The sequence below is a fragment of the Schistocerca serialis genome, chromosome 10 (genome assembly GCF_023864345.2).
Source record: "Schistocerca serialis cubense isolate TAMUIC-IGC-003099 chromosome 10, iqSchSeri2.2, whole genome shotgun sequence".
NCBI lineage: Eukaryota > Metazoa > Arthropoda > Insecta > Orthoptera > Acrididae > Schistocerca > Schistocerca serialis.
The window spans coordinates 113876333-113899095 of record NC_064647.1 but is presented as its reverse complement, the minus strand read 5'-3'; the positions used below and the strand labels follow the sequence as shown (position 1 = coordinate 113899095).

General features: G+C 41.9%; 1 non-coding gene across 1 annotated transcript; it reads left to right on the top strand.

Moving 5' to 3' along the window:
- The first annotated feature begins 19055 nt into the window (after positions 1-19055).
- Positions 19056-19130, top strand: Trnaa-ugc (transfer RNA alanine (anticodon UGC)). Its single transcript has one exon. It is a non-coding gene; the product is annotated as a tRNA-Ala (tRNA).
- Positions 19131-22763: the final 3633 nt, after the last annotated feature.

Genomic DNA, 22763 nt, shown 5'->3' with positions numbered 1-22763 from the left:
TGCAACATGGCGTCAGTTCTCAGCGGGACTCATAAGCAGAAGCAGCTTTTTCCTGGAGATGGCGACCAGTTGGATCGCCGAAATATCGAGTTTAGTTGATTTTAGGATCCGGCAGCAAACCCGAAGAGACTTTCAAGATTTTGTAGTAAAACGTCTGGGGAATAATATGTGTAAAACCGACCTGCTTTCAGGAAAAAATGTTGCATTAGTTGTTGAACGCCTCACATATGTGCTTCACAAACATCGTAAGATTTGAGGAAACAGCTATTATTTCATATGCAATCGTCTCCATCAGAATGACTCACACCAAAAAACTGATAGAGATATTGTATGAAGCTACAGGCACTTTGTCACCAACAGCGCAAACAGCATTGTTAATCTAACAAAGTAAAAATGCTTTCGTGTCCTTCAGATGCACACTTCCTTTAGAGGTTAACCCTCTTTCTTACCAGTACACAGCTTACGAAATAAACTGATTTACTGAACGTTCTCACATAGTGCAAGGTGGATATGGTTGACAGCGAGGGAAAGGTTCACCAACACTCTTGCCCTTCTCTGTCAACACAACCATACAACTAAAAACGTTAACGACATATGTCTATTCTACATTCTACTACTTGCATATCTCTAGATTACTTCCACAAACAGGAAATCATGCTGCTCACCCTCAACGACTTATTAAGGCTTGAAACGCCCCCTTTGGAAAATATTATGAATGAGTGTGCCGATAAACCCCTTACATTATTTGATTTTCAAACAGCTGAGCAAAACTGAACGTACTCAGACATTACTCTCTTTGAAACTTCCTGGCAGATTAAAACTGTGTGCCCGACCGAGACTCGAACTCGGGACCTTTGCCTTTCGCGGGCAAGTGCTCTACCATCTGAGCTATCGAAGCAGAGTGAAAATCTCATTCTGGATTACTCTCTTTACTTATTCTGGTCAACACTAAACTGACACACAATATTTTTAGCGCAACGCAATGTGACTTTCAAAAATCCCTACAAAAGAATGGCCCTCACTAACAATAACCTATAACTTTCATGAATCACTTACCTCACAAAAATCTTCGTTACTCGAACTACTGCAATACAGCGAGCGCCAATACTGCCAGCTAAATGAAAGATTCTAACTACTGAAGGCACTAACTACTAATAGGCATAGTTAGCAAATGAAAGATTTTGATAGAGAACAAACAATGTATTTACCTTAATAGTGTTTAAAAGTCATTATATATATATATATATATATATATATATATATATATATATATATATATATATATATATATATATATATCAGTTCATGACATCCAGTCTTACAAATTTACTGTCTCTAATGGACACATGTCAAGATCATCCTCTCTCAAAACTCTGCCATCTCTCTCCCCACATCCACCACTGCTGGCGGCTCACCTCCAACTGCGAAACGCTATGCGCTGCCCACATCCAACTGCCCAGCACTACAGTAGCGAATACTCGAACAATTTATTTATTTATCGTGTCAGAAGCAAACTAAAAAAACAATATTAGATACATTACTACATACATACATACATTATGGTTTATAAATTAAACTAGTCAATAATGAAATAAATGATTAGACACAGACTGTGTTGTCAAACATAAGATGATTTTAATCTATACAGTGGATGCCCAAAAATTTGCAACGTCCAGTGCACTTTGTGCATCGTTTACGAGGTCCTCCATGGTGCACACAGTTGGAGGTAATGTGCATTGTAGTTGAAGTGTTAATGTCTGCACGGCAGCTCCGCAGTCACACTGGAGAGAGTCCACCTGGAAGCCCCACCTCTCCAGATTACTCTTGGATCTCGTGACAGAAGAACGCAGGCGGTTGAGCGATTTCCATGTGGACCATTTCTCTGTGTGGCCTGGGGGAAGAACTTCTTGTGGGATCAGCGACTCCTCCAGATGCTGCCATCTGACCTGCCATCTTTCTCCCGGTGTTGATGTGGAGTGTCAGCGAGTGGTTCTGTACTGTGAAGGAAGCTCTTTCTAGACACAAGTCTTTGCTGTGCCGGTTGGTGGCCATGTAGTGTGTGGGCTTCGGATGTTAATGCCTTCTTCATTTCACTCCGTGCTGCTGTATCTCTTCGGATGTCCGGGCGGGGGGGGGGGGGGGATGCTGGATAAGCAGTACAGTTTTTCCACAGGTGTGGCTCTTAGACAACCCGTAGTGATACGACATGTCTCAGTCAGAGCAACTTCAACTTTCTTTGTATGTGTAGATCTGCACCATACTGGGCACGCGTACTCAGCTGCAGAGTAGCAGAGGGCTAAAGCACCATACTGGGCAAGTGTACTCAGCTGCAGAGTAGCAGAGGGCTAAAGCGGATGTGCGCACTGTGTCTGGTTGTGCTCCCCATGTTGTTCCAGTCAGCTTCCTAACCACATTGTTCCTGGCAGCCACTTTTTGCTTTGTTTTTATATGTAAGAGCACGGTCCAGAGTGACTCCGAGGTATTTTGGAGTCTTGCAGTGTTCTAAAGAGGTTCCTTCCCAATCTGTCTGCAAGGTTCTACTAGCCTGTCTGTTTCGGAGGTGGAAAGCACAGGTCTGGGTCTTAGAAGGATTTGGTTTCAATTGATTGTCCCTGTAATAGGCAGTTAATTCTTTCAGAGCATCAGTTAGCTTCCGCTCCACCCTCTCAAAGCTGTGATCTTGTGCTGTGATTGCTCAGTCATCTGCATATATGAAGCTTTGTGTTCCTTCTGGTAACGGCTGGTCGTTAGTGTATGTATTGAAGAGGGTGGGTGCCAGTACACTGCCCTGTGGCAAGCCATTTTTCTGCTGACTCCATCTGCTTCTTTGTGCTTGATATTCCACAAAATATCTTCGGTTCTGCAGAAGGTTTCTAATTAGACAGGTTAGTTTGTAGTCCTTGGTGTGGTTGTATAACTTCAGCAACAAGAGTCTGTGGTTGACAGTGTCGTAGGCGGCTGAAAGATCTACACTCCTGGAAATTGAAATAAGAACACTGTGAATTCATTGTCCCAGGAAGGGGAAACTTTATTGACACATTCCTGGGGTCAGATACATCACATGATCACACTGACAGAACCACAGGCACATAGACACAGGCAACAGAGCATGCACAATGTCGGCAATAGTACAGTGTATATCCACCTTTCGCAGCAATGCAGGCTGCTATTCTCCCATGGAGACGATCGTAGAGATGCTGGATGTAGTCCTGTGGAACGGCTTGCCATGCCATTTCCACCTGGCACCTCAGTTGGACCAGCGTTCGTGCTGGACGTGCAGACCGCGTGAGACGACGCTTCATCCAGTCCCAAACATGCTCGATGGGGGACAGATCCGGAGATCTTGCTGGCCAGGGTAGTTGACTTACACCTTCTAGAGCACGTTGGGTGTACCGTGCACTATTCAGTGTCCCCTCGACGATCACCAGTGGTGTACGGCCAGTGTAGGAGATCGCTCCCCACACCATGATGCCGGGTGTTGGCCCTGTGTGCCTCGGTCGTATGCAGTCCTGATTGTGGCGCTCACCTGCACGGCGCCAAACACGCATATGACCATCATTGGCACCAAGGCAGAAGCTACTCTCATCGCTGAAGACGACACGTCTCCATTCGTCCCTCCATTCACGCCTGTCGCGACACCACTGGAGGCGGGCTGCACGATGTTGGGGCGTGAGCGGAAGACGGCCTAACGGTGTGCGGGACCGTAGCCCAGCTTCATGGAGACGGTTGCGAATGGTCCTCGCCGATACCCCAGGAGCAACAGTGTCCTTAATTTGCTGGGAAGTGGCGGTGCAGTCCCCTACGGCACTGCGTAGGATCCTACGGTCTTGGCGTGCATCCGTGCGTCGCTGCGGTCCGGTCCCAGGTCGACGGGCACGTGCACCTTCCGCCGACCACTGGCGACAACATCGATGTACTGTGGAGACCTCACGCCCCACGTGTTGAGCAATTCGGCGGTAGGTCCACCCGGCCGCCCGCATGCCCACTATACGCCCGGGCTCAAAGTCCGTCAACTGCACATACGGTTCACGTCCACGCTGTCGCGGAATGCTACCAGTGTTAAAGACTGCGATGGAGCTCCGTATGCCACGGCAAACTGGCTGACACTGACGGCGGCGGTGCACAAATGCTGCGCAGCTAGCGCCATTCGACGGCCAACACCGCGGTTCCTGGTGTATCCGCTGTGCCGTGCGTGTGATCATTGCTTGTACAGCCCTCTCGCAGTGTCCGGAGCAAGTATGGTGGGTCTGACACACCGGTGTCAATGTGTTCTTTTTTCCATTTCCAGGAGTGTATAAACACCGCTCCTGTTATCTGCCGCCTTTGGAAGCCGTCCTCTATATGCTGTGTCAAATTCAACACAATGCCAACCAGCCACAGACTGCACACAGCACAGCCAGTGATTTTCGTACAGGTCGCTACGTGACGTTACCAACATGAAAACCTAAACAGCCTACGTACAGGCTGTCTAATGTGACTGCCATCCACACCACTACATTTCTACTGCTGCTCGTACGTGAGCTTTACATCTTGGAACAGCTGTGTTGAAACCCTTTTGTTAGTGCCGAACATTTGGTGTCTTAACGTGCGGGCAGTCTTTAATCCGCCTGCCGTTTCACTCTGTCGCAACCACACATTGCCTGTGGCAACAGGAAAAGCAACCATTGCCTTGTTTTTTCACTTGCGAACAGCCCCTTTCGTTCATAATTTTCTTGCATGCACTTGTGAGTGAATTAGTTTTCAATGAGAACTTTGTTGCTCTGGAGATGTCGATGGTTTTAGTTGAGTTTACGAAATCAATCTATTTCGGTATGTGTATACTGGACGTCAAACTCCACATGCACCGATTCCACTATGAGTTTGCTTTATATGGGTACAGGTAGCTTCATCTATTGGGCGAAGAACTGCGACTCATATGAGGTTATTAGGTGTCACGGTAATGAATGCGACACATCGGCATAGGCAGCCAATAATCCTACCGGTATTGTTAATCAGAACAAGAAGGTTACCGGCTTAATGAAAGATGAGTCGGATGGATTGCCGATTGTGTAGTTTGTGGGTCTAAGATCCAAAATATATGCATATCGTACAATAGATGGAGCCACCCAGAGGCGCGCTGGGGGTGTGCGACGTGTGGCATCACGTGTCCTCACAGTTGAAGACCACTGCAGTGCCTGTACAGTGGAGTTCGCGCTGCTTCGCCACAACCTCCACATTTGGTACAGCAAACTAGTATTCATACTAACATGGTATGCGGTCTTTCGAACGTGTCCGAAAGAACAGATACCATCGGTGACCATGCAGCTCGTTATAATGAAATTACAATGAAATGAACTCCCTTAGCTGGTTACAGGCGTTGACTTGCGTCAAAGGGGACAGATGAAAATGTGTGCCCGACCGGGACTCGAACCCGGGATCTCCTGCTTACATGGCAGACGCTCTATCCATCTGAGACATGACATGGTTCTTTGATAGTCGGTCAGTGGTCACCAGAATTATATCTCCTACTTTCAGATCTATCTGACGGAGTCAGACCTTATGCATATCTTTTCTGCCATCTCCTTCTCTTTGGATATGGCCAGTCATGATTCGAACAACCGCTACATTCCTGTATCTTCCGGTGGAGGGAAAAGTTAGCAATGATTATAAAGAATCCGCCTCGACTGCAAATTGAAACCGGATGTTGACCTACGTTTCGGCGCGGATAACCACGCCTTCTTCGGAACACACTGAAACTACAAACTGTCTAAAGAGGCATGGTTGAGCATTAATACAGAACGCCCAAAAGGGCAAAAGACTTTTGGGCGTTCTGTATTAATGTTGGACCATGCCTCTTTAGACAGTTTGTAGTTTTAGTGTGTTCCGAAGAAGGCGTGGTTATCCGCGCCGAAACCTAGGCCAACATCCAGTTTCAACTTGCAGTCGAGGCGGATTCTTTATAATCATTAAATTATTCACGATTGCTGACGCGTTGCAATGTTAAAAGTTCTAAAGTTAGCAATTCCTGTATGTCATCTAGTGGTGCCATCTTCTTTAGCACAATTGTGGATGACATCCCAGCCATGGGGTAACTCTTTCATTATGCCATGGAAGGAACCTAGAAACACCTCTGAACTATGGTGCACAATATAATTGCCATAACTTTCATAACTCATTCATGATTTTTCTAGGTTCGATGGCAGCTTGCAATGAAGAACGATTTTATTCGCTGCTGTTTCAGGATGGTTTGTCACCATTTTGACTAAATCTGTGGATGAGGCCCAGCATTCATAGACGGTAAATTTTCAGTAAAGCACTGCCTGATATCATTATATGTGAGCAGAATCAGTGAATCACATCCACAGTTTCGATTTCACCTCCTGTGATTTCTATTGCGCGAGTTATATGACGGAGAGTGATTCATTCACGCCAATCGGAACTATCTGGATCTTGATTGTAGCCCGACTCTCATAACAAATTTTGAAACGAATTTACAGGTTGCGTTTTTCTGTTTGCCTTCACGATTTCTCATAGTACTGGGCTGGGCAATTGATTAGACAAATCTGGATTAATACCATTGAATCATTGGCGTTGTGTAGATATTGAATGTACGCCACTATTTTCCCTCATGCTCAATTTCATCGTCTCGTAAGCCCTTCAAGCTAAATGAATCGAGGAAGTCTCTCCTCAAATCATCATTTCTCCTACAATTGCTCATTAAAATCTGCATCTTCGTAGCTGCCTCTTCTCTCAAGTGGCTACAGACAAATATCATTTTCAATAAAGGTCCCCATGAGACTGCCAACGCTTGTTGGAACTGATACAGCCACACCTGTCGAGGTTGTTCCTGCATCACATCTACAGGTGTTACAAAAAGTTACGGCTAAACTTTCAGGAAACATTCCTCACACACAAAGAAAGAAAATATGTTATGTGGACATGTATCCAGAAACGCTTACTTTCCATGTTAGAGCTCATTTTATTACTTCTCTTCAAATCACATTAATCATGGAATGGAAACACACAGCAACAGAACGTACCAGCGTGACTTCAAACACTTTGTTACAGGAAATGTTCAAAATGTCCTCCGTTAGCGAGGATACATGCATCCACCCTCCGTCGCATGGAATCCCTGATGCGCTGATGCAGCCCTGGAGAATGGCGTATTGTATCACAGCCGTCCACAATACGAGCAAGAAGAGTCTCTACATTTGGTACCGGGGTTGCGTAGACAAGAGCTTTCAAATGCCCCCATAAATGAAAGTCAAGAGGGTCGAGGTCAGGAGAGCGTGGAGGCCATGGAATTGGTCCACCTCTACCAATCCATCGGTCACCGAATCTGTTGTGGACAAGCGTACGAACACTTCGAATGAAATGTGCAGGAGCTCCATCGTACATGAACCACATGTTGTGTCGTACTTGTAAAGGCACATGTTCTAGCAGCACGGGCAGAGTATCCCGTATGAAATCATGATAACGTGCTCCATTGAGCGTAGGTGGAAGAACGTGGGGCCCAATGAAGACATCAGCAACAATGCCTTGCCAAAAGTTCACAGAAAATCGGTGTTGATGACGTGATTGCACAACTGCGTGCGGATTTTCGTCAGCCCACACATGTTGATTGTGAAAATTTACAATTTGATCACGTTGGAATGATGCCTCATCCGTAAAGAGAACATTTGCTCTGAAATGAGGATTGTCACATTGTTGGATGAACCATTCGCAGAATTGTACCCGTGGAGGCCAATGAGCTGCAGATTGTGCCTGCACACGCTGTACATGGTACGGAAACAACTGGTTCTCCCGTAGCACTCTGCATACAGTGACCTTCTACAGAAGCAATTTCTCTGACGCTGACATTAGGGTTATCGTCAACTGCACGAAGAATTGCTTCGTCCATTGCAGGTGTCCTCGTCGTTCTAGGTCTTCTCCGGTCGCGAGTCATAGGCTGGAATGTTCCGTGCTCCCTAAGACGCCGATCAGTTGCCACGAACGTCTTGCTGTCGGGACACCTTCGTTCTGGAAATCTGTCTCGATACAAACGTACCGCGCCACGGCTATTGCTCCGTGCTAATCCATACATCAAATGGGCATCTGCCAACTCCGCATTTGTAAACATTGCACTGACTGCAAAACTACGTTCGTGAAGAACACTAACCTGTTGATGCTACGTATTGATGTGCTTGATGCAAGTACTGTAGAGCAATGAGTCGCATGTCAACACAAGCACCGAAGTCAACATTACCTTCCTTCAATTGGGCCAACTGGCGTTGAATCGAGGAAGTACAGTACATACTGACGAAACTAAAATGAGCTCTAACATGGAAATTAAGCGTTTCCACGTAATATCTTTTCTTTATTTGTATGGGAGGAATGTTTCCTGAAAGTTTGGCAGTACCTTTTTGTAACACCCTGTATAAATACGAAGTAAATTTTGTACAAAACTGAAGTACTTTCTATACTCGTCATCACCTATATCTACTCTCTCGTTCTGAGATGTATGCACCACAGCTGCCAGAGATCAAAGAAAGTGCCTAGGCGAAGATAAAAGCTAGTATATAGGCAATCATTATCCAGAAATACAAAATATATCGTAAGATGACCATTAATCATTCCACCTTCAGTCTGACAGGTGCTATCCATAGGTATTGCAATTTCACTGCTTGCATTTCTGCGTCCACAGAGCTTTAATACTAGCATTAATTGTAGTCATACCGTGACTGAAATCGATTTGGAACAGAGATAAGATTTCTTCTTCAATGATGAATGCTGACCTTTCTTGTATAATGACTTGTTTCAAAGATTGAGAAAAATTTCTTTCTTGATCTCAGGGGGAAGAATGTTCGAAATAAGTGAATCAGATAAGTAGGAGGTTTACTAGTCCTCAGTGAACACGCTATCGAATGAATGATTCCTTTCCAGCTGCACAAATCAGCACTTCGTTTCTAGGTTCACTCAGTTCTTCCTCTAGCCTACAATCAGTTTTAAGAGTAACATAATTTTGAACTTCTATCATTAATCTGAAAGTGAATGTTATTTTTCAGTAATATAAAGGTGATTCAGAGGATGGAAGCCAATGGAATACGTGTTCTAGATAAGTTAACTGGAAAAAGTACTTTGTCTAAATGCATCCAGTAACAGTTAAATGTTGAACAAAATAAAAGGATTTTTTGTTGAGAATAATAACAACTGAGATAAGAGAAGATGAAATTTATGAAGAAACATAATTCAAATGATAAATAAAACTGACTAAGTGTGTAAACACGTACAGTATGTATGCTACAGTAATAAAAAAACTGCTCTTAAGAAATCAAATTCAAAAGCCAACTACGTATGTACATGAAAATTTTGAAGTTCAGATTAAACGAAATGATTTGTGTTGCATATAATAATGTGACATGTGTAATGGGCAGATCTTCAGGTTTAACTATTAGACATGAAATGTTGCTGTGAACCACTTTTATATTACCTGTTATGCAAAGAGAAAACTTACAGTTTGTTACTAACAGTAGCACATGTCGAGTTAATTGGAGTGACATTGTATTGACAAAGTACTAAATGGCAAATCAACGTATTGTGTAGAAATGACATAATGAAATTTATTTATATTAATAGTTTGCTTACAGGTGTTCTGCCAAGTGACTGTTTCCATTTCATGCATAAAATGTGGAAGAGCGACCCAGCCATTTTTTCAGGTGTGTGAGTTGTGCTGTTATGTATATTTGACTCTAACCAAACTGTGAATTATTATTGGTCTGCCTCTGCTATTTGCAGCTGAGTTGAATTCCGAATGCCCACTAGGTTCTCTGATACCCTTTTGTTTTTCTGAGGAATCAGTAACATTTTGTGAAATGCAGACTCTCAGTATCTTACAAATATGTACTGGGTATGAAGACTTGTAAGATTTTAATATTTTTGCATGCCAGACATCAAGTATTCTTTAAATTAAAACTGCCATCCCCGTTTATTAGATTTTTCTGACATTTTCATAACTCCTTACTTACTCCATCCCAGAAACCTGCAGTTCACAACACATTATTGGTCTTATTGTATTTCATTTCATGATGATGTTCGAGACAGAGATCGCTGACTGCTGATTTGCTAGGTTGTTTTAATCGGGTATTTCGCTTGTTGTACATAAGATGCTAACACCAACTTTACAGAATGTCCAGAAACACACTATTAATCAATCACACCTATTAAACTTGACATATCACTGTGCTGTAATATTAGTAAGGTTAATGTGGTATTACTGATGAGACATCTAAAGTAGTGGATGAGTCAGGTACTACTAGAGAGTATGGAGTGTTATTATTTTGGTGAAGACATGGTTAGAGTAATTTCACCTTTTTCTTTTTTGAGTCTTCAGTCTTCTAACTGGTTTGATGCGGCCCGCCATGAGTTACTCTCCTGTGCCAACCTCTTCATCTCAGAGTAGCACTTGCAAACTATTTCCTCAATGATTTGCTGGATGTATTCCAATCTCTGTCTTCCTCTATAATTTTTGCCCTCTACAGCTCTCTCTAGTACTATGAAAGTTGTTTCCTGATTTCTCCTATACTGAGCAGAACATTCTCATTCCTTATCTCATCAGTCCACCTAATCATCAACTTTCGTCTGTAGCACCAGATCTCAAATGTATCCATTGTCTTCTGTTCCAGTTTTCCCACAGTCCATGTTTCACTACCACAAAATTCTCTTCTCCAACGTACATTCCCAGAAATTTCTTCCTCATATTAAGGCCTATTATTGATAACAGTAGACGTATGTTGGCCAGGAACGCCCTTTTTGCCTAGGTAACTGAATTCCTTATCTACTTCGTGATCACCAGTTGTAATGTTAAGTTACTCGCTTTCCTCCTTTATGCTACTTTTCATTACGTTTGTTTCTCTTCAATTTACTTTCGGTCCATATTCTGTACTGAGTAGGCTGTTCATTCCATTCAGCAGATCACGTAATCTTCTTCACTTTCTCTCAGGATAGCAATGTCATCAGCGAAACGTATCATTGATATCGGTTCACCTGAATTTTAATTCTACTCCTGAACCTTTCTTTTATTTCCATCACTGTTTCTTCGATGTAGCCGGCATGGGTGGCCGATCGGCTCTAGGCGCTACAGTCTGTAACCGCGCGACAGCTACGGTCGCAGGTTCGCATCCTGCCTCGGGCATGGATGTGTGTGATGTCCTTAGGTTAGTTAGGTTTAAGTAGTTCTAAGTTCTAGGGGACTGATGGCCTCAGATGTTAAGTCCCATAGTGCTCACAGCCATTTGAACCATTTTTTCTTCGATGTATCGATTGAATAGTAGGGGCAAAAGATTACACCGCTGTCTTACACCCTTTTTAATCAGAGCACTTCGTTCTTCATCGTCCACTCTTATTATTCCCTCTTGGCTCTAGTACATGTTGTATATTACCTGTTTGTCCCCATTGCTTACCCCAAATTTTCTCAGGAATTCGAACATTTTGCACCATTTTACACTGTCGAACGCTTATTCTGAGTTGAAATGTCCTGTGAACGTATCCTGATTTTTCTTTAGTCTTGCTCCCATTATTAACGGCGACGTCCAAATTGCCTGTCTGGCGCCTTTGCCTTCTCTAAAGCCAAACTGATCGTCATCTAATATATCCTCAATTTTCTTTTCCATTCTTCTTAATATTACTTTTGTAAGTAACTTTCATGCATGAGCTGTAAAGCTGGTTCTACGATAATACTCGCATTTGTCAGCTCTTGAAGTCGTCGTAACTGTGTGGATGATATTTTTCCGAAAGTCAGATGTTGGCACTCCCTCCAATGATTTTAGAACTTCTGATGGAATGTTATCTACTGCTCCGGCGTTAATTGATCTTAAGTCCTCCAAAGCTCTCTTAAATGTTGATTCTAGTACTGGACCCCCTATATTTTCTAAACAGATTCCGGTTTCTTCTTCTAGCACGTCGGACCTATCTTCCCCCTCATAGAGGCCTTCAATGTACTCTTTGCACCTGTCTGCTCTCACCTCTGCATTCCTGTCGAACTCTTAATGTTACCACCCATGCTTTTAAACTTACCGAAGGCTGTCTTACTTTCGTATATGCTGAGTCAGTCCTTCCAACCATCATTTCATTTTCGATTTCTTCACATTTTTCATGCTGCTCTTTAGTTTTAGCTTCCCTGCATTTCCTATTCACTTCACTCGTCAGCGACTTGTATTTCTGTATTCCTGAATTTCGCTGAATACTTTTGTACTTCCTTCTTTCATCGATTAATTAATGTTTTTCTTCTGTTAACCTTAGGTGCTTCACAGCTACCTTCTTTGTATCTATGTTTTTCCTTCAAACTTATTCCTTATTGCTGTATCTCTAGTCTTAGAGAAGTTCAAGTGCATGTTATCATTCGTTAGTATGTCCGTACCCCATTTCTTTGCTTACTGATTCTTCCTGACTAATCTCTTAACTTCAGTCTCTCTTCATCTCATTGTGATCAGAGTCTGTACCTGCTCCTGGGTATGCCTTACAATCCAGAAACTGATTTCGGAATCGCTGTCTAACCATGATGTAATCTAATTGAAATCTTGCCACATCACACAGCTCTTTTCAAGTACACCTCCTCCTCTTGTGATTCTTCAACAGAGTATTCACTATTAATAGCTGAAAATTATTGCAGAGCTAAATTAGTCTCTCTCCTCTCTCATTCCTAGTACTAAGCCCATTTCCTCCCATAACCCTTTCCTCTACTCCTTCTCCTGTAATTACATTCCAATCTCCTATGAACAATAGGCTTTCATCTCACTTTATGTATTGTACTACTCTTCCAATATTCTCATATACTTTCTCTATCTCATCATCTTCAGCTTGCGACGTCAACATGTATATGTGAATTATTGTTGCTAAAGCGGAGTTATTGAACGCAGTTTTCCGAAATTCCTTCACCTGGGAAGACGAATGTAATATTCCAGAATTTGAAACACGAACAGCTGCTAGCATGAGTTTCTTAGAAGTAGATACCTTGAGGGTCGCGATGCAACTCAAATCGCTAGATACGGGCAAGTCTTCAGGTCCAGATTGTATACCGATTAGGTTCCTTTCAGATTACGCTGATACAATAGCTCCCTACTCAGCAATCATATACAACCGCTCGCTCACCGATAGGTCTGTACCTACAGATTGGAAAATTGCGCAGGTCGCACCAGTGTTTAAGAAGAGTAGTAGGAGTAATCCATCGAACTACAGTCCTGTATCATTGACGTCGGTTGGCAGTAGGGTTTTGGAGCATATACTGTATTCAAACATTATGAATCACCTCGAAGGGAACGATCTATTGACACGTAATCAGCATGGTTTCAGAAAACATCGTTCTTGTGCAACGCAGCTATCTCTTTATTCGCACGAAGTAATGGCCGCTATCGACAGGGGATCTCAAGTAGATTCCGTATTTCTAGATTTCCGGAAAGCTTTTGACACTGTTCCTCACAAGCGACTTCTAATCAAGTTGCAGGCCTACGGGGTGTCGTCTCAGTTGTGCGACTGGATTCGTGATTTCGTGTCAGGAAGGCCGCAGTTCGTAGTAATGGACGGCAAATCATCGTGTAAAACTGAAGTGATATCAGGTGTTCACCAGGGAAGCGTCCTGGGACCTCTGCTGTTCCTGATCTATATAAATGACCGGGTGACAATCTGAGCAGTTCTCTTAGGTTGTTGGCAGATGATGCTGTAATTTACCGTCTGGTAAGGTCATCCGAAGACCAGTATCAGTTGCAAAGCGATTTAGAAAATATTGCTGTATGGTGTGGCAGGTGGCAGTTGACGCTAAATAACGAAAAATGTGAGGTGATCCACATGAGTTCCAAAAGAAATCCGTTGGAATTCGATTACTCGATAAATAGTACAAGTCTCAAGGCTGTCAATTCAACTAAGTACCTGGGTGTTAAAACTACGAACAACTTCAGTTGGAAAGACCACATAGATAATATTGAGGGGAAGGCGAGCCAAAGGTTGCGTTTCATTGGCAGGACACTTAGAAGATGCAACAAGTCCACTAAAGAGACAGATTACACTACACTCGTTCGTCCTCTGTTAGAATATTGCTGAGCGGTGTGTGATCCTTATCAGATGGGATTGACGGAGGACATCGAAAGGGTGCAAAGAAGGGCAGCTCGTTTTGTATCATCACGTAATAGGGGAGAGAGTGTGGCAGATATGATACGCGAGTTGGAACGGAAGTCATTAAAGCAAAGACGTTTTTCGTCGCGGCGAGATCTATTTACGAAATTTCAGTCACCAACTTTCTCTTCCGAATGCGAAAATATTTTGTTGAGACCAACCTACATAGGTAGGAATGATCATCAAAATAAAATAAGAGAAATCAGAGCTCAAACAGAAAGGTTTAGGTGTTCGTTTTTCCCGCGCGCTACTCGGGAGTGGAATGGTAGAGAGATAGTATGATTGTGGTTCGATGAACCCTCTGCCAAGCACTTAAATGTGAATTGCAGAGTAATCATGTAGATGTAGATGTAGATTGTTGATGGTGTTGGTTTGGTGTCGATTCTGATAGGAACAAGCCTATCACTGCCCTACCTTCCTATTCATAACGAATTTTACGCCCTTTATACAGTTTTCTGCTGCTGCTGATATTGCCCTACACACATCTGACCAGAAATCCTTGTCTTCTTTCCATACCTTTTCACTAATACCTACTATATTTAGACAGCCTTTACACTTCCCTTTTCAGATTTTGTGGCTTCCCTACCGCGTCCAAGTTTATGAAATGTCACGCCCCGACTCGTAGAACATTATCCTTTCGTTGTTATTCAATCTTTTTGCCTTGCTCACCTATCCTTGGCAGTCCTCTCCTGGAGATCCGAATGGGGCACCATCCCAGACTCTTTTGCCAATGGAGAGATCATAACGACACTTTTTCAATTACAGGCCACATGTTCCATGGATACATGTCGTGTGTCTTTAATGGAATGATTTTCATTGCCTTCTGCAACCTCATGCAGTTTCTCATGCCAAGGACACGTGAGTGCCCTGAACCTCTTTCTGCCCCTCTTCCCTCTTTGACAAGGCCGGTGGCAGATTTGGGGCGTCTTCTTATACCTGAAGTCATCGGTCACCAATGCTGATTATTAAATAAAAGTTTCAGTGGTGGTTGGTTTCGAACTGGGAATCGAGGACGTTTTGATTATTAACCAAAGACGCTAACCCTAGACCACAGCTGGACGTGATGGGTAAGGAATATGGATCTACCTTTTGTTGCAGGTGATTATTGTAAGAGTGCACATGATCTGCTTGCCTGTTGTAAATATGCCAATGAAGTGCATAGTGTAAGTCACTTAGCAGTAGTCAGTAAGGGTATTACGAAACAGACACATATGTAGTGCTATGTTGGTTTTATCTATGGGGATGTAGTCTTATACATTTTATTGTAATGAAAAATTCAATGGTAGATAAATGTTGTTTAAACTACAAAAGTGAAATGATTAATGTTTTAATTTATAGCCTACAATAATGATACTATTCTATTTTTATCAAAAAATATTGTGGCCTTATCTCATTTACCATGTAAATTGTTTCATCTGGGTGATATTAAAGATCTTATGTATTAGAATACATTGGAAAAATGAAAAAGATGAGACAAGCCTAGTAGAAAGTAATAACAGACTCTAGTTAGGCAACAAAAATTTGCAATTGTTTGAACATTGCGGACTTCCTTCAATTTTGAGAATTTTGAGTGGGGACTGCAAATTTATTTAGTAAACGTGTACCTAAGTAATAAAAGTTTCAAGTAAAGCAAAATAGAGTAAACTTAAATGACAGTATAGTAAAATCTGTATGCACCTGCTATTGCCAGTTTCTCTTTCTTTCTTTTTCATATTTAGGTCTATGAGATAATAAATTCTGATAATAACAATGGTGGACACTGAGTGATGTGCACAGTATCATAAGAAATCTCGTGACCATTAGCAGTCGAGATGAGGGTAGGACTAATAAAACGATGCACTTAATTAAGGACAGTGAGTGAAATATGTTTAATTTACAGAGAAAAAGGAAAATAGGCAAAAGATATACCAACTACTTCAAATTGTTTCTATTTTCGTTGTGAAAAACGTTTTCATTATTGAAACAGTCTGTCAAAAACTACTAAAATTTCCTAGAAGTTTAAAATTAACTGTATGATATAAGACTATGATTCCCCCGGCTTTGTAAAATTTTTATTCACGATAATCCGCTTTCAGAGTTTTATTTGTAGCGATGTACTATGACTCTCACATACTGGTTCCTTTTCTCAAAATTGTGGCATGTTTAATTCCCTGTGGTGTTAGTGATCACTTCGATATAAAGTACTTTTTGTAATCATGTAATGTGTATACTTAATGTGACTTTCACTGTTCAGTTTATTTTTTCATAAACAAGAATCTTCTTGATAAACTTAGATAAACTGTAGAATGCGCTGTCCATACCAGGTAATTTTTGAGCAGTTTTTATACTCATACATAAATTGGATTATCCACTTTGTTTAACTGTTTAATCCAGTGGGGAAAGAGAAAGGGTCAACGTAGAACAGCAAGGAGCAAGTGTCATGCTTGTTGTTGTATTACCCATGATATAAAGATGCATTTATTTTGTCTGGTCTCTTGATACAAGTCACACACATATTGTGTATATTTGAAATTTACCAGCTTTTGTCTGTGGTGTTTCTTTCTAAAATTTGTTCACTAAGAAGTTTACTATCAATTTTGCTAATAGGATAATTAGTTACCAGTCTACATCAACAGCACCAAAAGAAAGGCAGATCGCTTCCTGAAATCAAAATACTTAATAAATTTATACAGAGCATTTGAACTTAAAGCAAATTTAATGACTAGTTGGTCCTATTACGGAATTTCAAGTACAGATATTTTCCCAATTATTATGCTGATTAATTTTGAGAGGGATCTACAGTTATGAAATTAAATGCATGGTCCAGGTACATACCACATTTATTACATGTTATTGTTTATCTGCGATTAACAGCAAACATTATAATGTTTCAATACACTCACTCCAATAACATTCAACTGATATGTCAGCTTGGAAACAAAAAGAAATACAGTTAGGGTTTGGGAAGGAAATCAAATGAGGATATGTATTAAAATGAAAATGACTTCTAAAAGACTCAGTAAACGAAATTAAGACACGCGAATACAGTGACAGGGAGAAAAGAAAGATGTGTACTATGCTTGTGAGTTCAGTTATGATGAGCCTGCGTAAATTTACTTGAATCTAGCGACGCCTTAACTTTATTATGACCGAATACGCCAAAGTTACTCTATAGTCTTACCATAATAGTGAGCAGATAAGGTAACCGCCGACATAAAGATGGAGGTGACCAGAATTCCAAATACTACTTATCTAGTTGCAGATGTCGCCCTCAGCTGTTTCCATTTCTGAGTCCACGACCATCTGCTCTCCTTGCACATGAAGTCTGAGGTACAGTCTGGTGGAGGGTCCTGTACGAAAACGCGAAGCGAAGTCGAGTGCCTATAGTGGTGATCGCGAGTCTCGTCTGCACCATGTGGTAAAAGATGCGACACACAGGACTTCTTTTGGAATGGTTTTACACGTTTTCACTCCAGAGAAAACGATACATATCCTACAGATGCAAACCCCCCAGTTCCGTATTCTGTGATTCCTTTGGCCAGCTAACGGAACTTAAAAAGGCAGTGCGTGTTTTCCGCGAAAGAGATACCCAGAAAGTGAGATTCGCTAAGGTCCTGTCTTAGTGGGAGGTGCGGCCTCCAGTATCATCCCCTACCTGGCGAGAGCGCCCTGTGACGCCACACTAAATGCCTTCAAGCTAGCGTCCCCAGGGCTTCCAGGGCGCACTCCTGCTGTTTGCATGCCACACATTAGGGGCTGGCCGAGGCGATGGGCACCTGCTGTGTCTCATTGCTTTCCAAAACTGTGATTCAGAGACACACTCAAACCTTTACGTAAGCCCATATTGTTAATTAGAGAAGGAGAAGAAGATGATGGGACCTTACAATTGCTGCTACTACTCTCTTGTTAAATCAGAGACAGATTACATCTGTCTGAATGTGAGTTGTCAAATTATTCGTTGGGTTTGCATATCAGAAAGAGAAGAAAGTCAAGAGCGGCAAGTCAGGGAAGGCCTGAGGCTTTTCATCAGTCCCCACACGTAATAAAAAATTTTTGTAGGTGGAGCCACTGTAAGGTACCATTGTGTGACAGCAAAAAACAAATTTTTTGGTGTCACTGCCATCAACACGAGTTTAATGTCGTGCGAAAGTACCATGTCGTAGATTGGAATAGGGTAGATTAGGATGTGGGATGACACCATCGAACTAAAATTTCTTCATTCATTCCTGTGGGAACCAACCACATCCATTCATACAAACAGCTGGTGGTGGTGCTGAAGGCTTTTATTAGTTAATGGGTTGAATAGTTTTACAATGATACCAACAATCAACCCATGTTTGATAGAAGGGAAAGCCAGTTTGAAAAACTCATTCATTTTAACTATATATGACGGTAGTACCTGTTCCCGAAAGAACAGTTACCGTGGATGACCATGCAGCTATGCTAGAAATGAAATGATAATTAAATAGACACCCTAGCTGCAAGCAGGCGTTGATACACTTCATTGGGGACATGTGTGCCCCGACCGGGACTCGAACCTGGGATCTCCTGCTTACGTGGCAGACGCTCTATCCATCTGAGCCACTGCGGGAACAGAGGATAGTGCGTCTGCAGGGACTTATCCCTTGCACGCTCCCCGTGAGATCCACATTCCCAACATGTCCACACCACTACATTCGTAGTGCGCCTAATAGATGTTTGCCCATCATACTCATTACTCGTGGCAGATTAATAGTTAAAAATATGGGTTCCCGGCCTTTGACCTTCTTGTGCGAACGCACACGCTATGCCCGAACTCGTATGGGACTTGGTAGATTAATATGCCACGAGTAATGAGTATGATGGGCTAACATCTATTAGGCGCACTACGAATGTAGTGTTGTGGACATGTTGGAAATGTGGATCTCACGGGGAGCGTGCAAGGGATAAGTCCCTGCAGACGCACTATCCTCTGTGCCCGCGGTGGCTCAGATGGATAGAGCATCTGCCATGCAAGCAGGAAATCCCGGGTTCGAGTCCCGGTCGGGGCACACATTTTCAACATGTCCCCAATGAAGTGTATCAACGCCTGCTTGCAGCTAGGGTGTCTATTTAATTATCATTTCATTCATTTTAGTTCAGGAAAAAGGTTTAGAATGTAATCTATCTTAAGCTTCACTCATCGGTCAAGTACTTTCTTTAAAGATTGCTTTAGTTTGTTAACCACATTCACTCTGTTGATGGGTCCCTACTTACACATTCATTCTATCATTCATAGATAAATATACAAACAAAATCATTCATCATCAATGTGTAACAAGAGCACATTTTGCTAGCAATCAGGCATACTCATAGTCCCTAGGACACCATACATTCATATAATTGTAATATAATACAAAAACAAATTACAGAAAGATTGTAAAAATACATCCATGACTTCAACAATATACTATAAGTAGCAAAGAAATGTTCTGACAGTAATTTTGTAACTATTTTATATGTTTTGCTTTATATACAGGTCTCCTATACTTAATTTCCACGTGCGTACATATTGTAACATTCATATTCTGCAAATACAGGAAAACATATGAGCGAATAACATGGAGGCTTTTGATAAATAGGATGTGTAAAAAAGTTATTCGCAGTTAACAGTAGGATGCATGAGTATGTGCAAGGAAAGAATACGTAATATTTCATTGCTTTTGTTGTCCCACATGTCTAAATACAAAATAATTTATTTATAGGTAGTGACATTAGGCTGTCTTAGATGAGTTCACAAAATGGTGTATCCTACAGGTTACGTAACTTTTAAATAAGAACGGTCGATTTCTTTGTCTATTACCCAATAGTACTGAGAATTACATTGCACTACAAGTGGGGGACAAGCTTTACAAGGAGAGAGAAAAAATTTAATAAAGGAACAGGTATAGAAATACTAATTCAATAACACTATGAGACTGGTTTACATTTTTTCTTCATATTTTCTTGTTACTGTTAACAGTAGGAGGTGGTGGTCACCAAAAATGAGATTTTTCGTATCTAAGTGAGTATAAAAGTGGGAGTCAATTTTAATGTCAGACAACGATTTATGAAAATGGCACATAAGAATAAGGTCTAAATAAAGCTCTCCAAAGAAATTATTTTGATAGAAAGTTTGCGAACATTAAATATTCTTTTTCAATTAATTGTAGACTTACCGCAAAAGAATTCGACCGACAGTTTAAGTAAGAATAGAGGCTGCACTTTATGAACACTAAACAAAATTATTTTACTTAATATAAGAGTATAACTTAGTAAGTTGTAATCTTTGAGCGATGGGCAGCAGAGGACACAGAAACTGAAGCCCATGGTGCAAATAAGTCACAATGGGTGATAGCGGCCACCTGCGCCAGCGTGCCTGCAGTAACACATTTGCCAGACACCATACTTGCCGCCGCACGGGACACGCCCTCGCCACAGCTGCGCAGGCGTCTACCAACACAAACAGTAACTGCTCTGCCTGGAACATCGACTGCTGAATACAAACTGAGAGGGACGATGGAGATGTGGAAGGTAACAGGCACTCACTGTCGCACCACATGGATTGGACATTTACTTGGACCTCCATTCACATCAACAAGTTGTGCATCGTATAATTAAAGACACAGAACCGCTCTTCTCAAGACAGTTACGTTGTACCCACTAACAAATAAGCCGAAGTGTAACACAAACTGATTTTAAAATCATAATTTTTATCCCTTCGCAGGAAGCTTCCTCACGATCACTCGTGCATAAGCGCTATTGCTGAGCACTAGTCAAGTAACTATCAACGATGGAAGACCACTGCATATGGAACAGTCTCTTCACAAACCACTGTCCATTCCGCTCAAGGGGCAATCTGACTTTTCTCACTGGTGTCAACTCGGTTGGGAAACACCTCTCGACACAGCCAAATATGTCTGGAGTCTTACACGACAAGATGCACAAGGAGTTCGAAGATGTCAGGCATAAGAAAATGTTGTCCTGACAATATGTTGACATTAGCCACCTTGCCCCTTCATTGTACTGCAAGTGGGCTAACCCCATGAAAGGACGCGATGAGTATCTTACTTACATATGGCCTGATTGCCAGAATCTGAACATCGTCTTGTGGTTGCTGAACATTTTTGTTCCAGTGTCCATTTACGGTGTTGTTTCCTGTACCAGTCTTAAACAGACACAGTCTCAAACGAAACTGAAACCAGAATTTCTCTTAAATAACCTTCTTGAATGCATGTATCTTCTTTTTTTTTAGTTTCAACTTTTTCTTTATACGGGACCAACGAACATTTTAATATTTCATTAAAAGTTTTTAAATAAGTGTCTCAGAGGTGCAGTGCATATGTTTGGCGACTAGTTCAGAGCCAGGTGATTCATACTCAGGCCTAACCTACTGATGCTGTACTGAAAGACCCGCATCTTAACAACAAACATCAGAATAGCTGTACATGCGCTGTAGAGTGGTTGCAGGCGACTGTCACGATAAACATGTGGATATTTAGAATGTAGCAATGAGATCTTTTTCTTTTTACTATGCATCACTCTCACAACACCTCTTTGCCATCTAATAAATTGCTGATGACTTCACGTACTTTTTAATCTTTGTCTTCATTTATATAAGTATTACGTTAGAGTTACGTGAATGCAAGGAGACCTAGAGACTATGAGTACGCCTGGTTGCGAGAAAAATGTGCTCACTTTGTCACACACTACTGATGAATGATTTTGTCTTTATATTTATCTATGAATGACGGAATGAATGTGTAAGTAGGGGCCCACCAACAGAGTGAATGTGGTTAACGAACTAAAGCAATCCTTAGAGAAAGTACTTGACCGATGAGTGAAGCTTAAGATAGATTACATAGTAAACCTTTTTCTTGTACTGAAATGAATGAGTTTTTCAAACTGGCTTTCCCTTCTATCAAACAAAGGTTGATTATTGATATCATTATAAAACTATTCAATCCATTAACTAATAAAAGCCTTTAGCACCACCACCAGCTGTTTGTATGAATGGATTTGGTTGGTTCCCACAGGAATGAATGAAGAAATTTTAGTTCGATGGTGTCATCCCACACCCTAATCTACCCTATTCCAATCTACGACATGGTACTCTCGTACGACATTAAACTGGTGTTGATGGCAGTGACACCAAAAAATTAGTTTATTACTGTCACACAATGGTACCTCAGTGGCTCCACCTACACAAATTTTGCATTACGTGTGGGCACTGATGAGAAGGCTCAAGCCTTCCCTGGCTTGCCGCTCCAGACTTTCTTCTCTTTCTGATATGCAAATCCAACGAATAATTTGACAACTCACATTCAGACAGATGTAATCTGTCTCTGAATTAACAAGAGAGTAATAGCAGCAATTGTAAGGTCCAATCATCTTCTTCTCCTTCTCTAATTAACAATATGGGCTTACGTAAAGGTTTGAGTGTGTCTCTGAAACACAGTTTTGGAAAGCAATGAGACACAGCAGGCGGCCATCGCCTCGGCCAGCCCCTAATGTGTGGCATGTAAACAGCAGGAGTGCGCCCTGGAAGCCCCGGGGACGCTAGCTTGAAGGCACTTAGTGTGGCGTCACAGGGCGCTCTCGCCAGGTAGGGGATGATACTGGAGGCCGCACCTCCCACTAAGACAGGACCTTAGCGAATCTCACTT